Genomic DNA, 16715 nt, shown 5'->3' with positions numbered 1-16715 from the left:
CAGATCGAGACTTCATTCCTGAAGTCTTCTCATGCCAAATAAATTCACCAGACTACGTAAAAATCCTGAGTTGAGCACTTGCCAATTTGTGCATGCACCTGTAGATACATAGTGTGTAATTGCATTTGCCATCAGGGTAATTGTGCATGCAAAATTGTGCAATAAGTGTTTTGTATACATGGTCATGGTTTTAACTTGCTTTTTTTTCAAGAATCAGGCACTGTTTGAACAAATACTCAGGTAAAATAGTTAAAATTATTAAACATTATTTTGACTTGCTTATAATTATAAAGTCACAAGTGAACCACAATACTGTGTACTTAAATGACACAAAAGAGAGTCACACCACATCACTGCTATGTCATTAGGATCGTTTGTGCAGTTTCTTAATTTGCCTGCAGAAAGATGGATTCCTTAGAGTGAAGCTAATTTGTTACACATTGTCTGGAATCTAAAGCCAATTAAACACTGATCATAATTACTATGCAGTCCTTGGCCATTGACTTGCTATTTTTGAGGATTCATTTAATTTTATAGTTGGGGAAACCAAGGAAGAAACCCTTCTGACAGAGAAATCACAGCTATTTCACAAAAAGTCCAAAATCATACAGAGGTATGCTCAGATACAAAGTGGCACTGTATACTTAAAGAAAATACAGCACAATGCAGACAGATTCAGCAGATCAAATGAAGTTCAGTGATTAATTTCTCAAATAGAAGAATTCCCAGCTCCAATAAGAAACTGCAAGCCTGGACAGGGATATCATTACATGGCAAACCTGGACTCTCAACATACGTTCCATAATCCGATGCTACGAGCATAACTACAAAGCAGGCCAGGCTAGACAGTAAAACTGTGTAAACTCTGTTACCTGCACTGGCCCGAGATGATACCACTGCTAAAAGCAAACATCATCAGGAAACAATATACCATGGCACTGCATCTGTGAACAGAAGATACCACAACAAGGCAGTGTCATCATACAAGAGCAACCAACGCCATGAAATGCAGCACTGCTGAGCACAGCACCTATTAGATGTGGCCAGGACATAATAACTGGATACTGCAGTACACAGCATAGTGCAGATAATAATCAGAGTTTTATTTCATAAATACACATACATCTATATACACATACATCTATTTACACACACTGAGTATTGTCTGAAGGGAAGAACAGTTTTGCTAGGCACAGAGAAGTGTTTTTCTTTGAAAATTAAATGTTGTAATATAAGATTCTTAGAGATGCTAAAACAACCAGATACCTAAAAGGGGAAATGTCAACAACAACAAGAAGAGGAAATAAATTTAAGCATCCCAGTTAGGCAATCAGTTCTATCACTAAGATGGGCTAGGTGAATTACAGGCCTGTTTAAAATCATAACTTCAAATATCCCTATCAATGCCCTTCAGAGCTCAATCACTGTAACTGCTATGCCCAAGGAGTCTGAGATCTTTCCACATACACATCCCATTTGTCACAGACAAGATTAAGAGGCACTCTGGCCAAATGTCTGCTTGGCCAATGCTAGGGAGCTCCCAGTTGCTTTCAGCTCTTGGGCTGCTACTGGACCTCTATGTTTAAGCCAATATAATTTAATAAACTGATCATAAGTGATGCAGAAAAGATACAGCCTTATCTTAACATCTGAGGTACAACTGTATCCAAAGGACATGTTGCATTTAGAGCAGATTAAGGAATCCCAGTGTGGAATCAAAACTGACACCTTCCATTTTTGCAAAGAGTTCGATGTAAATGCAGGTAAGGTTTCAATAAAGCAAGTGAGCCAAAAAGTCTCTGTTGCATTAGAGAACTGTAGTTATCCTGCTCCAATCAGTAGCTCAGATTTGCATAAGCTTTTCAGTCAGCATTATTATTTTGCCACTGTTCTGTAGAAAATGAAACAGCATTCCCTGTTATGGAAAAGCCCCATCCACAGATGGGCAAGCACCTATATACATGCAGGAAGCACATATACACAAAACCAGCTTCCTGCATACTCACATGCATAACACACAACTTCCACCAAACACTTACTTACAAAGTCACACATAAATGTACAGAAACACCCATATTTATTCAGAGTGTATGCACACAAACATATGCATCACACATGTTTATGCACGCACCTGTATAAACACACTTGCATGCAAGCTTAGACATGCAGCGTTCTCAGAAATGCACATGGGTACTCACACATATGTGCTTACACGGATACAAGTACACACCCATGACTTGCTCAAGGCACCACTATCAGCCTATGGCAGAGCCAAAAAAAAAAAAGATTACAAGGCCAGAAGTTGTCCCCGCAGCTGAAATGACAAGGCCTGTCCTGCGGTCCTTCCCTTCAGAGAGGGTGGATATCTGTGTGTAGGCAGTCACGCTCAGCTAGACACATATATGAGCACAGGCTTGAGCCCAGACAAACACACAGTCTCACTTATCCTATTATGCACTTTTCAGTGGTAACATGTACGTGCCCTGCCGCCACTCCTCCCTTCTCCTAATCCTTTATTTGCACACAGCTCTTCGTATCAATCTGTTTCATTTTCCAAATAATGCATATTCACTTTTGTTTACAGCCGGGACACTGGGCTTCTTTGAGTCAGTCTCTATAACCATTTTGGCAAAGCCAGTCCTGTCTTGTTTGTTTGTTTTTGCAGTGACTGAGTGTGTAAGGAATATGGAGGGTGTAGGCGGCTCTACATGTCCCTTCACCTCTTGTGGGTTTTGGTGCATTCCTTTCATAAATACTCCCTTTCAAATGCAGGGGACAGGATGCTTTGTTTATATAACCACTGCTTTTTGCTGAGGCTCAAACCATCCCAACACATCTCTCTCCAGGAGGCTCTTTTGAGGAGGTCTGTGTTTCTAAGTTACCTATGACATGGGCTCTGGGTAACAGCACAGCTTGGAGAGTTTCTGGAAAAGGACCTGACCTCAGTCAGAGCTTCAGAAAGAACTTCAGAAAGACCTACTTTAAGCTGGAATGTGACAGTTTAGTACCTAATTTTCTCCAACTTTCTCTTCACCTCAGCTGGCCCTGAGTGTTGGTGGACGGTTTAGGAAATGGAAGTTTCCCAGGACCAGCTCTGACTCTGCTGATTCTCATGACCAGCAGACAGTTCCTGTGAAACCGTGCTGCTCTGACTGGTGGGAGTCTATCCAAGGTGTAAGGAGCAGTAAGTAAGAATAAGGAAGGATGTGTTACACACAGAATACTGCATTAGTTAAAAAGGCTTTATCTACACAAAGAAGTTGAAATGCTTCAGCTAACCCCTGCAATGATAGCTGTTTTCCTCTTCTCTTCTTTTCCTCCTCCAAGACATGGATATAATCCTACCCCTGACTCTGAAAGAGCTGTTTCCGATGCCATTAGCTGTATGAGTTATTTTAGTATAACCATTTCACTTTGCATTTTCACACCCATACAACTATCTCTACATAAAGACTCATAGCCAAACCCATAATCATCGCTGAATTAGAGCAGCTGCTCTGCAAAGACCAGGCCTAAATTAACTTGCGGTGGTAAGTTACACAGATAAAGACACCTTTGCAAGAGTGTAATGAGAGTTATCCTTGCTTCAGCTGTATACCTTTTAAGTTAAAGTGATACAATCCATCCCTTTTTTAATTCCTTTCCTCCCTCTTCAAGTCTTCTAGGTGTTCCTTTAGCTAAAGTAGTGGGCTGAACAAGCAGAAACAACAGTAGTAAATGGGAAGAGCATGGTGCCAGAGCAAGGTGCCACCCCGCTGTGTCACTCACAGCAGATGGTTCTCTTACATGTTCATGTTATAGACCTATATGCTATAAAAAGCATATATTGGTATTGCTGTGCACACATGATCATAACACAACATTTGCTAGCATTCAGTAATTTATCATGAATGTTTCATAATACTGAGTGGGAAGAAAAAACATGAAATAGTTCTAGGGATTTTTCTAGTACCACATTGCTAGGAAGATTTGTTTCCCATAGCTGAATTATAGACACAAAACAACCACTAACTTAACCACTTGAAGGGAAGTGAGTACACAGCTAGCCAGGCCGAGGAGATGACACCAGTAACACAGGTTGAACGTTGCCTGTCAAACACAGCAACAGACAAGACAATTTTCATAGGTTTCAGTGATTGCAAAACCTAAGTCTACCCAGCATAGAGTCCGGGCATTTCTGCAAACAGTCTGTGGAGTTTTTGATGATTAAAAAAAAAAAGAGAGAGAAATGGGAAAACAATTCTGCAACTAAAGAAAACAAAAGGTCAAAATTCTAGAAAGACAACATATATTTAAAGCTAAAAGTTAGCCTTTTTAGTCAATAAACATGGCTCTAACCTCTGTTCTGGGATTATGTACATCACACACCCCTAGAATGCCTACACTCTTGCTTCTGCAGAGTTTATAGAACTTCTCAAAGGTGCATCATTTGCATTTGCAGTCAGAAACAAGGAGTCCAAAAAAAGTCAGCATGATTTGTTCAAGTTCATGCAGACACCAGTGATCAAGGAGGCAGGAATACCTAAATCCCCTGTGTCAGCTCTATTCACTACGTATGGAGCAGCAGTGCATTTGCAGGCTAAATGATCTTTATTTATTTGCTGCATCTTCTAAGATACACACATTTCATTTTTATTCCCCAACTCAGCAACAAGTTGGAATTCCATTCATGATCTAATACAGCCAAGTTTTCAATACCTTGTCTTGTAACTGCTATACCCAAGATTCCCAGATGGTCTGCTATCCAAATATGAGGACCACCTAAAGTCCATCATCAGATGAGTTCAGCTCATAGACTTCACCTAAAAATAAAAAGCACCAATTCTCTGTGTACACAATTCTTCACTGAGGAACAGCAGACAAACTCTAGAAGTGATTTCCACTCTAATCATACTGTGACTGTGATACTGGCAGAACTGAAAGCAGCAGCACCACAATGATGTGGAGTGCAGCATCTTCTACTCATCTTTAACGTTTAAGACCTCTCCTTCTAAAACAGATGTCAGTGGCATATTTTACTGAACTACTTGCTTACCAACAGCGTACTAAGAAGTGCCTTAGCCAGAAAAAAAAAAATCAGTCTTTCCAGGTAGAGGAGAGACGGGTGGGTTAAAGTCCTTCAGAGTGTGTGACTGCTGCTTTTGCAATAACAGATTTTCCTAGTGAAGTCTGCTAAACTCCTAGACCAGTTAAGGAAATTTTTCCAATTATTATTTTTTCTGAATAAAAACCTCCCAGGTCTTTATACACGTGAGACCTATTCCCACTTCCTTTATTCACACCTTAAATGCTGCAGGATTATGTACATGACCTAGCTGAGTCACATTTGGCCTTAGCCTCTTTTGTTATCAGGATGTCCCCTAGCAGTTCCAAGAAAAGGGTCCCAGAACCAGGAATTAGTTAATTCCATAATCTATGAAAGAAAGTGCTAAGAAACTGTTTGACTCTGAATTCTCATTCTCAATCTTCCCACTTCGATTGCTCCTCACTCTCCTCATAAATGGTTCTTGTCATGCACCCATGTCCACTTTCATTAATGCATTTAATTTGCAAGCCTCACACATATTCCAGCTAACCATACCTGTATAGTCTTTAAATAATATGCTTAGTGCAATAACACAATCAGATTAAAACAATAATTGGATTGCAGAGGTTTTAGGCAACCCTGGGGTCAGTGGGAAGGGATGACAAGATAGTTGTGCCATCTGTTTCAGCTGGTCAGAGTTGCCTTGGCATGTATTCTTGTTATTGCACCTCTTTCTGGAGGGCAGGAGAGAGAGATGATCTGCTGCTTGAGTTTTCCTTTTTGCCAGGGCTGCATCTGACACAAGGGCCTTGTTTCAACTATTGTAGCTGGCATTCAGCCTCTGGTGAGCACAACCTCAGCTGAAAAGAAGCACCAGAGGTAGTCTGAATCTTTTCTAATCACAGTAGTTCTATAGCATCTTCCAGGTGCCGAGCTTACTGCAATTACAAACATTAACAGTTACCGATTTGTAGCAACTGTAAACCTATATATCATTTTATCTGTTTGTTGTTTTTTTTTTCATAAGAGCTTTTAGCTAAGTCTTATATCCCCACACAACTGTAATAGCTGAACACTTCAGGAACTGACTTTTGCACTCCAAAAAAAGACTCTTTTACAATAAGTGAAACCACTTTCTTCCCTATCTGTGAAGTACAGGTACATGGTTTAAGACAAAACTCTATTTCTATCTTTCTTTCTGTGCTCATAATACTCTTGTCACATCTCTGATACAGTGACAAACATTCCAATGAGTACAAAACAGAGGAGCTATGACCACATGAAAAAGGCTGGTTTGCACAGTGAGATATTTTGATTACTAAGCAGCTTTAAAAATCTGCTTCAACTTTGGATCCTTTGAGTCCCAACTGGTTATTTGTACTGTTGTCCCCTGCCTGTATTCTTTGACCTTCTGACATACAGTTACTGCAGTCTGTTGCATGTGTCCCCAAGCAGAAAGCAGATTGGATAGAGATTAGATAACATCGTGGTGTATGGGTTGGGTACTTCTTTTTTTCTTACCAGTTTCCTGTTGATAGAATCACACTGATAAGGAGTTTAGTTGGTAGTTGAAGTATGAAACTGCAAAAGGCTGCCTTTTAAAAGACGTGTTCCAACTGGGATGTAGATGTGGCCAAAAGATAGTTTGGTATGTAGCTGTGCGCTGGTGCTTAGACCCATCAATCTGAATATTACACAGGAGCAATGAGGAGTTAAGGGGGATCAGTAAGGGTGCACAGCACAAGGTTAAGCGTTTTCAAACCTGTTTACGAACATGGTTAGAGAAACACCGCAGAAACAGAGGAAGCTGTTTGAGATATTACTTCACTCTGGCTACATCTGACCACCTTGTTTCTGAAAGTTATTGCTCCACAGTGCTTTAAGGGAAGATGAGTTAGCAGAACAGTGTGCATTTGTCTCATCTGCTTCAGTACAAAGTCATCCAGGTTGCCTCCAACTGTCACAAACAGCTTAAGGTAAGGCAGCTGACTTTGCCCAAACTGATGTGCAGCAATGCCACAATCAGTCCTGCCAGCTAAGTTCCAGACACATGAGCTCTGGCAGCGATGCGGGAACAAACAGCTTGTGGGCAGTGATGTTTTACATTTCCACAGTTCTATCTGCTATGATCATGCACAGATCCAAGGCCTCCAAGGCCCATAATGCTAACATGAGGCCCTAGTGAGAGCTGGGTTGGAATAAACCTTGGAACAAACCAGCTGATCACCTACACTTCAGTTTGGAGGCTTTTTATTTTAAATATCTGGACCTACTTGGTTGAAGAGCTACTGGTTCTATAGGATCTGAAGGCCCATCTTTATCTTCCACTACCTGCAAGTAAAATGAAGAACTAGCCAATGCCTTTGCCGTTAGTGGTTTGTTGGCATCACAGCGTTTTTCAGTTGTAACGATGGAGGCTGTGGTTTCACATTCAGTGGCACAGGCAACCCCTGCCCTCCACACTCACCACGCTGCTGGCACAGCTGTTTGTGCAGCTGCGCAGTCGACCAGAACAGCTGAAAAATTCCTTTCAGCTGACAGTTCAGTTTACCCCATAACCATGGAAAAAGGTGTGCTGATTCAAAACAGTGCAAGAACTGGGGCAACTAGCTGCGGGGAGAGAAGTGGTCACTGAAAACACTGACATGAACTCACAGCCTGAGAAAGAGAGGTTGTCCTGGAAGATCTTGACAGGAAAGCTCAGCAAAGAAAGGTTAGTCTACACATGCAGCTCCCTCTAAGGCAGAAGGGAGTCGCAGATATGAATTGGGGGCTGTGCAAGCAGCAGCACAACACGAAGCAGATTTTCTTTGATTAGCCATGGCCTCTAATCTCTCCTGTGCCCCCCTGCAGCGAATTCCAGAGTTCAACAGCCCCCACTGGACTTTCCTGTTAAGGCTCAAATCATTAAAAGTATTTGTTTAGTAAAGGCTAAAGCACTCAGGTCCCAGTGCCTGAGAGCTCTGTGAGGTTAAATGTTGTCGACCTTTTGAATGCAAGCCATATTCCACAGGGTCTCGGTGATTCACCGGTAGAGCTATACGGAAATTTTATCTCTAGGCTTCACCCTTCACCCCAGCTCATTTCAGTAGCTAATGAAACTGCTTGGACAAAATAAGCTAGCGTGGTCCCAAACACAATTCTGAGCATGTGGCAAAACCTCTGCCAGAGCTTGCATGCTCAGCGGAATGTCACAAGCTGGCCTTCTCTGACACTCAAAAAGGGATCTTCAGCTGGCTGAAAGCTGATGAGCTTCATGGCTATGTAGTGTGCAGTTCTGTTGACCAAAACAGGTGTAACAAAGACAGAAAAAACCCCTGACCTACCATGCTCTCCATGAGATAACTTTCTCAAATTTAAAATTTCACATGTCTGAAATCAAGGATTTACACTGCCCTAGGACCAGGTTTCTTTATCCTAACATTTTTTACTGATGATGATGTATTCCACATGAACCAGCAAACATGGTTTGAATATTGCGAGTCTGACCGACATCAGCTTTGACTCAACACTGTTGCTTAGGGCAGAAGGTGTTCAAAGATGGGAAGGATCAGTTCCCAGACTGATCCAGGATTCAATTAGTCTGTAACTTCCAAAAGGATGATTATTTCTCACAGAACAATCGTAGTTACACCCTAAAGAATATTCCTCAACTGGCCTCATTTCAATTTCAAAAGTTACTTCAGTGAAATTGCCATGAATTAGTGGACAAATTCATATTTCTGAAAAAAACTGACACTTTGAATTGAAGCTGACCATAATATGGGGCAGCTGGAGAGTCTGCATACCTGCCCTCCATACCTGCCCTCCATGACCCTTGGAGAGGACAACAGGTGGGAACCAGCAACCAAGCCTCCAGAGCTCAGAGCCCTTGGGGAGTGCTGGTCCCATGCAGCCTGCCTGGAGAGCTGCGGAGGGGTCAGTGTTAAAGGCTGCTAAAGGGCCCAAGCCTGGCAGGCTGCCCAGGAGCCAGAGATCCTGAAGATCCCAGCAGGTTATGGGAGATCCATTAGTCTGGAAGACCTAGCTTGAAATAGTCCAGTGATGGGCTGCATAGAGCTATAGCAGTCACCCCTATTAGACCTCCAGAAAAGGACAGGTGACAGCCCAGAGATTTGAAGAGTTACAGAGATGGGTTTCTGGCTTTCAGCTCTCCGTCCGTCTGTCAGCAGGCTCCCTAGGAGCTGGGCGGGTGAGCTGGAAGGAAATCAAGCAGGTTTTCAAACCTGCCTGGCAGGCAGTGAAAATCCTACCTGGTCTGTGTCAATTTTGCAGAAAATGTCATACTCCCCCAAGCATCCAAGCTGAGATTAGCAGGAAATGCTTTTCCTTGCCTGTGAATATTTTTGAGATTTCAAAAATTTTCCTGGTATCTACTTGGAAAAAATGTTGATGATTTTCACAAACTGAAAATTAAGGGGAAAAAAAAGGGATGGGTCAATTAAAAATTTTGTTTCAAAAACATTTTCTTAATTAATTTTTTCCAAGACTAAACATTCACTGAAACCAATTCTGCACCTCTGAATACTTCCATTTTAAAAATCTGACATATCCAGATGAATAAGATGTCCTGTTCAATAACAATTGTACTCTTATTTTTAATGTCTGTCTGCGTCATTTAGCTATTACTGAGCATACAGAAAGCTGTGAAAACTGGGGGTTTAGTTCTTAAGCCTATTTGTACCAGTGTTTATGTACAATGTCTATGAAATTTCCAAGTAAACAACCTCGAAAGCCTAGACCTCATGGAAGTATCAGACCCTGCAGAACATTTCACTGGCACTTAGACTTACTTGCCTATAACAAGCAATCCCTTACTAAGAATTTCACACTGGCTATTACCTTGAAAAACAGCTAAGAATAATCCACTGAAGGTCTCTTTCACCCCAGCGAAGCAGGAAGGATTTTTTAGTCACGACCGGTTTCTTCCTTCTGTCACTTTGCCAGTTACCTAAAGAGAGGCTGCTCAATTCAAAATCCACACTGCATCGCAGATTAACCTTCCAGTCTCCAGCACGCCAAATCCTCCTGCCTGGCTCACTTATACCCCAGGTAAGGCAGGGGTCTAGTATTGGAAAGTGCATACTGTGAAACGTGCCTCACTGAAGTTTACAGCAATTTGGCAGTCCTGAAAAATCAGGTCAGAAACAGAAATTTTTATTAGATTTAAACCCAAATCCAGGTGGTTACATTTAGACAGGCAGACTGTGGTATTAAAGGAAGGTAATGTGGCCTCACAGGGAGACATGATCAACTTCCACTTCGAGCATGTATTTGATGAGAGAAGTTACCAAAGAAATATCATGCTTTTGACCAAGCCCTATTTTTTCACTCCCTCTCCAGCTCAGCCCTGAGAAAGACCCAAGTATAAGTTAACTTTTACCTCCAAAAAATATCATTATGTCTTGGACCTTTACAAACAAAACATGAAAACAAACCACAGAGTCACAGGCCACTCTTAAACAATGCTTGGGTTTGATCCAGTCGTTGCTTTCGGTTTGAAAAGGGAGAGTAATCTCTGCAAATGCACAAACTAGTCATGTGTGTAAATACAGAGGAGCAGGCAGAGCACTGCCATCAAAACCACCGCTAGCCCAGGTATCAAAGAGCAGCTTGTGTCTATTGCTTGTGATGGTCACCTGCACAAAACAATTAAGCAGTTAATTGTTTTTCTAAAGGACAAAAAGGAGGGTGATGATGTGGTACCCAAAGAGGTGTTATTTGTTCTTCCTTGTTTCTTCTGGTTTCTATCTGATAACAATTTGGTATGAGAACCATCTGAGAAAGACAGCACCACAGAGCTGGTTGCTTCATTTGGCAGCTGAAAAAGAATGCCTTTGCTGATGTGTGGACAGAACTGGACTCTTCTATTGTATACTTTAGGGTGGGTTTTTTTGCTTTAAGCACTTAGAGAAAGAGAGGAGGAATTATCTTCCAGAGGGCAATTCAAAATAAATCTATTTCTCTCCGTATGGGGAACCTAACCTTTAGTTCCCAAACTGGGCACATAAATCTGGGCAGTCTCACATGACTGCCTCTCCTCTAGTCATCCTCTGCTGATTTTTGTACAGTTTCTATTTATAGTTTCCTGGATGTGATGGACATCTTGTTTGACCTTCTGCATAACACAAGGCCATGGAATTTCACCCAGTTTTCACTATAATAAGCTCATCTTGACAACTACATGGTGCCTGCTGCATAACATTAAACAGAAACATGTTTAGAAATGCACAGCTAAGGTCCCACATGCCTGAGAAAAAATGGGCTGTATTGAAGCAAGAAATGCCCACCGGTAGTATTTAAGATGATCAAGGCAGACACAGCTTAAACAGCCATTACGCAGCCCTGTCCAACACCCACTGCAGTCCTTGGAAGTGGACGCTGAAATGCGGTCATAGTAATTCTAACATGGGTTGTCATGGGGAAGCATGAAAAGATTATCTCAATCAAGAGGAATATGCATATAGCATTGGGAGAGGCACACTGAACCCACTATCCAGACCAGGATAACTGTCTGTACAAACAAAAACCAAGGAAGCCTTCCAGAACAAGTGGGGCCCCAGGCATACATAACACCTGGTGGTTTGGCATACCATTAGAGAGCTTAGATAAACAGTTCTAAAAGTATTCTGGGACCAGGGAGAGGATTCTCAGAATCTCATGTAGCATTTAGAATGGATCCTGTGCCATACCTTTGTGTCTAGTCCCACTTTCAGAGGGGAAGATGGGCACACTCTTCATAGCGAGTACAGCAGGCTGTCAACCCAACTGGGTCTGTTTTATCTACAGTGGAAAGACATCTTGGCTGGAAGCCAGCTAAATAGAAGAGATGTTAAATATTGAAAGATAACCATTTTAAGTCAAAAACCCCAAAACATCCAAAGCCCAAAATTAATCTGACCAAGCCAAAGTAATTTGTAGCCTATTTTATGGTGCCTTTATGATTGCCATTACTGTTTAACATTTATAGTGTGGTAGTGGTGACAAACAGATCTGAAAACCCACTGTGCAAACTAGCTACTGTGCAAATATGGGTACAGTGGGGATGTCTCTAGAGTCATATTCACTGGTACATACACAAATTGCAGCAGATGGTTAAAAAAACAAAAACAAAAACCCAGCTCAAAATTACCTCCTGAAACTTTCTTTCAAGATGCCTACTAATGTCAGTGGACTTTCCAGGACTTGTGGTCAATCAGGTATTGGTGAGTGGTCAGATTTTGAAGTGGTCAGCTTTTCAAAGAGGACAAAGTGCTCATCCATCAGCAAACAAAATAAATAAGGCAAAAGCTAAGTCCAGCCTTCGACCATCCATGCCATCTGCCAGCTCACGGGGCTGAGCTGATTTCACCGCAGTGGAACATTGCCAGGCTAAAACAAAGAAACCACAGAACTTATGGGCAGCCGCTGCAAGGAGGCGGGGGCTGTTCCAAGAGGTGTTGAGTATATACCCCCCTCCCTGGATTGCAGGCTACGTGCTCCCAGAATGCCCGGGTGTTTGAACTGCATAGTGCAAATGAAAGTGCAGGGAAATGAGTTACAAGAAATCAGCATGCTGTGCATAAAACTAACAAGAAACAAAAAGGCTAGAGCACCTGATAAATGCCTCAAGTGCAGGGAGTTGATTCATACAAACAAGACCAAATCTGAGGACTTTGAAGAAGGAAAAAGGAGGAAAAGGAAGACAGAGTTAAGTTCCAATTAATATTCTTGCTATATTTAAACTAGACATTACATACTGGAGAGGGCTGAAGAAAGAGCCTGCCCAACTTAAAAAACTTTTACCTCTTCCTAAGATCTCAAAATTCAGTAATATTCCAGACAGGAATATATTTCCTTTAGAATAAGTATTATGTAATGATTCTCACGTGAGACTGAACTCTGGTTTCTATTCCCAACAGCAAGTGATACTGGACAAATATCTGAGCTGAACTGTGCCTCAGTTTCTCCTTCCACAAAATGGGGAAAAATCACCTTACAGCTGTTTGGATGAAGTATAAGTTAAGTGTGTAAGTTTAAAACACAGTTACTTATATTAAATCATTCATTAAGTCTAACTGTATGTTGCTATCTTCTCCCCACCCTGAGCTCATAGAGGAACATTCTGAAAAACCGTCACCTTGAACAATCAATAACCAAGTTACCCATAATGTCTCTATTTCATAAAAGATCATTCAGCTTACTGTTAGTGGGGGATGGAAAGCAGAGTTTGTTGGGGAAGAACATGTTGGGGGATAAATCTTCCCTCCCCCGTACAAAGTTCAGGTTTCCCTGAATTTTGTAGCTGAGAAAGAGGCCTGTCATGAACCGTGTCCCTTTGGGGCTGCACAGAAGAACCCATCCAAACCTAAATGGTGAGCACAGACAAATAAAACCTCTTTATACATGTTTTACTAACAGAGGGACCTGTCCACTGTCTTAGCATGTGGAAGGAATTTAGAAACCACAGAACATACTCATCAAAAAGAAAGTGAGCAGCAAAGCTGCTGGTTTTTGCATTGTCCCTTCTCCTCCCAGCAGGTACGTGGACAAATGCATGTTTTATACAGTTGGCCTGCACTGGTGAAACTCTGGGGAAAATATAGACCATACCCTGGGTTCTGAAGGTCAAGGTATTGGGATCACAATGTAGCCAAGAAGAAAGAATAGGTAGGGCTTTCTTACGCTAGTTGGTATCCGCCCTCTTCTTTTTACATGAGGGAAAAATCTAGACTCAAAGGGAAAGCACAGTCATTTACTCACAATGCCTCACAAATACGGATCCTCACAGCAATAACAAAAGTGAAATACCCTCCTCTCCTCAGGAGCTGGCTTCACATCTCTGAGCAGAGCTGAGAAATTCTCTTTACTGAACATAAATCTTGTGCTAAGGTGACCATGTCACACTTCAATGGGACATAGTCACACTTCAATGTCATGACAATAGGGGGATACATCACCTTCACACCCCCTATTTTGCCGGATGTAGTTAGCAAGGCTGCTGCCCTTCTCTACGTGCAGATCTGATTTGGAATGGGATGCAACTGATGCTGTTGCCTTCTCATTCTGATCCTGTGCACTTGTAATAGCCAGCCCTGAACACTGGGATAGAGACCTAACCTTCACCAATCCTGTTCAGAATATATCAAAATGCTCTTCTCTGAGCAGTATTCATTTCTTCACCAAGACTCCTGACTTCTTTACATGCTAAAAAAATTATACCAAAACAGTGGGTTGGGAATTCTGTTCCCCCTGTGTTGTAGGTTAACCAGCAGCACGCACAACTATGTGCCCAAGGTAGATTGTCATCAATGACATGCCCTTGTGATAAGGCTTTGGTGGCCTACTTTACTAAGGAGAACTGAACTCTAATTCCGCTATTGTAGTCTGCCTCCCCTGGTCTACAGGATCTGAACCAGAAAACACTTTCACCAAAAATGACCTTGGAAAAAGCATTCTTCCTTTATCCGGTCAAGAGAAAAGCTAGCAAACCAATAAAATTTTTGGAATGAACCATCACTAGGACACTTTCCAGAGGCCAAATGTGCACAGATGTTACACATCTGCACAACCCAGTCAGCCAGCCCTTCCAGCAATATCTATTTGTTGATAAAGTACTACAATTACAAACCCAGCTTAAATGATGGAGTTTGTTCTCTTTGATCAGGTTTCACTGCTTTGTTCTAGCTGGTTGTTCAGAAGTCTTCACATATATGGACATTTCTGTGGGATTATTTTCTACTGCACTGAAAGACTCCATTTTCTAACTGATGGGACACCTTCTTTTCTTTCTACTGTGCATTATTCCCAAAGCAAGCAGTGATCTGAGTGAACAAACAAGCAATACCATTTTTTCTGGGAGGAGACCAAACAACTAGTGGCTAGACACTTAAAGGTTTCTACAAGCAGAACTGAAACTAGCATTATCACTGGACATCAGATCAGAATGGCAGTGATTCATGCCTCCATGCTCTAATGTAGGCTTCCGTGTCTCAGATGAACAGAGTAATTGCCATTCTGCGACAGAATCTCATGAAAGGATCCACTCCACCACCTATGCATCTAGCAAGAATTCAGACAGTGCCACAGAACTGCGGCCTGCGGGACATGAGGCTTGAGATGGAGGATGGCAAGGACAAGCCTGGCAATTTGCTAGCACAGGGCTTCATTTCATTCTTTGTAGAAAGGCACATGCTAATCACAGAGCGTAGTACTGTACTCTAAAGGTTGACATGATTCTTATCATAGGCAGATAGGATCTTCCACATGAAAGACTTTCCCAGCTTCCTACAGATTGATTTCTAATTGGAAAATGTAAGATTTTATATCCTTTGCAAAACCCGTCTGCTAGCATTAACTCTGATAACCCTGGCCCACCTTAGGACATGCAGCCATGCCAGCCTGCTTTTGGAACTCAGAGTGCTTATCACAGTGAGATCCAAGCTTAACTACTCATGGAGGAAGTATAACATTTTTGTGCCCAAACTTTGGAAGCGATGTTTTGTACATGTGTAGGAGTTCCTAGAGAAATTCACTGGGATATAATACCTTAGGCACTTTGGAAAGTTCTGTTTTGTTTTACTCTAGTCCACACAAATTAGACACATAAATTTGTTAAGTTCAGAGGCTGGGGTTGAGACCGATGAACTGTTTGAATGACAATCTGAAAAATGTCAGTGTTCAAAGGGTAGGAACTACCTGAAAAACAAGTTGAAAAAGGCAGTATCAAGAGTTTCATCCCATGTTAGAGCAGAGTTATGTGTTGGCAAGTGGCCCATATGGGTCTTAGGCTGGGTTTCCGATAAGGCAGCAGGGAGGAGAATGGGGGAGACTTGTACTGGTGTTCCAGAAGTAGAACAACTGGCTGGAAAGAAGAAGCTGCATAGATAAAGTGGACCAACAACCCCTCACTCTGCTAAGATGCCTGAAGCCAAGGCTGCCTGAAAGGGGGAAACTATGGCTCCACTTCAGAACAAAGAAGTGAAAAGGCCTCAGGCTGGGTCATGCCTCGTGAAAATGACAACAACATATTTTTAAGCTAAACAACATAAAAAAAAGGAAAGAAAAAGGAACACAGAAAAATCAGTCCACCCACTCAGCCATTCCTTCACACAAAATACTAACAGCATGAAGATGGGGGCAAAACATTTATTTTTAGTGCTGCTGTTTGCGTACAAACTGCAGCTCCCCCAAATACGGGGTCACTGAGGTAAGAGACAGGTTACATTATTTCAGTAAAGTCCCCATCCATGTGAAACTTGCTTCCCTTCTGGGTCCTGACATGAGCACAAATTTCAGAGATTTGGTAAGACTGACTGAAATTCTCTCCTTTCTCCAAAGGACCTAACCTCAGAGTCCAGAGGATGGGACAGAAATTCCCATCTATCAGAATTGAGCAGAACTGCAGTTCTGGATTTACCGGGGCCTTCAACACAAAATGGATGGTGGAGAGCTAAGGGAAGAATGGAGGGATTAAATCCAGATGGACAATGAAACCCTACTGACACTTAGGGATGCCGAATGAAAAATCTCCCCTCAAGTTCTTTTAGTGTTCAGGTTAGACAGTCTGGAGAGGCACTCACTGCAGAACTGAGATGAGATGGTCTTCAGTTCCAAGAACATCTGGCATCCTTGGAGGGACGAGGAGGTTCCTCGGATAGGTGTCACAGAGAAGGCTTTGCTTGAATTCCAGAATGATAATAATGCCATG

At 42.0% G+C, this 16715-nt stretch overlaps 2 long non-coding RNA genes across 3 annotated transcripts in view; one reads left to right on the top strand and one right to left on the bottom strand.

Moving 5' to 3' along the window:
- Window positions 1–16715, bottom strand: part of LOC140659455 (uncharacterized) — a 77034-nt gene that overhangs the window by 27774 nt on the left and 32545 nt on the right. The gene's annotated exons all lie outside the window — the stretch shown is intronic.
- The window catches only part of LOC140659457 (uncharacterized), a 45351-nt gene that overhangs the window by 28048 nt on the left and 588 nt on the right, over window positions 1–16715 (top strand). The window contains exon 2 of the long non-coding RNA XR_012045138.1: window positions 12928–13035. This is a non-coding gene — a long non-coding RNA (uncharacterized lncRNA). The remainder of the gene's footprint in view (window positions 1–12927; window positions 13036–16715) is intronic.

The sequence above is a fragment of the Ciconia boyciana genome, chromosome 14 (assembly GCF_034638445.1).
Source record: "Ciconia boyciana chromosome 14, ASM3463844v1, whole genome shotgun sequence".
NCBI lineage: Eukaryota > Metazoa > Chordata > Aves > Ciconiiformes > Ciconiidae > Ciconia > Ciconia boyciana.
Note: the sequence above shows the minus strand (reverse complement) of the source record. Positions and strands in the feature narration are given on the sequence as shown.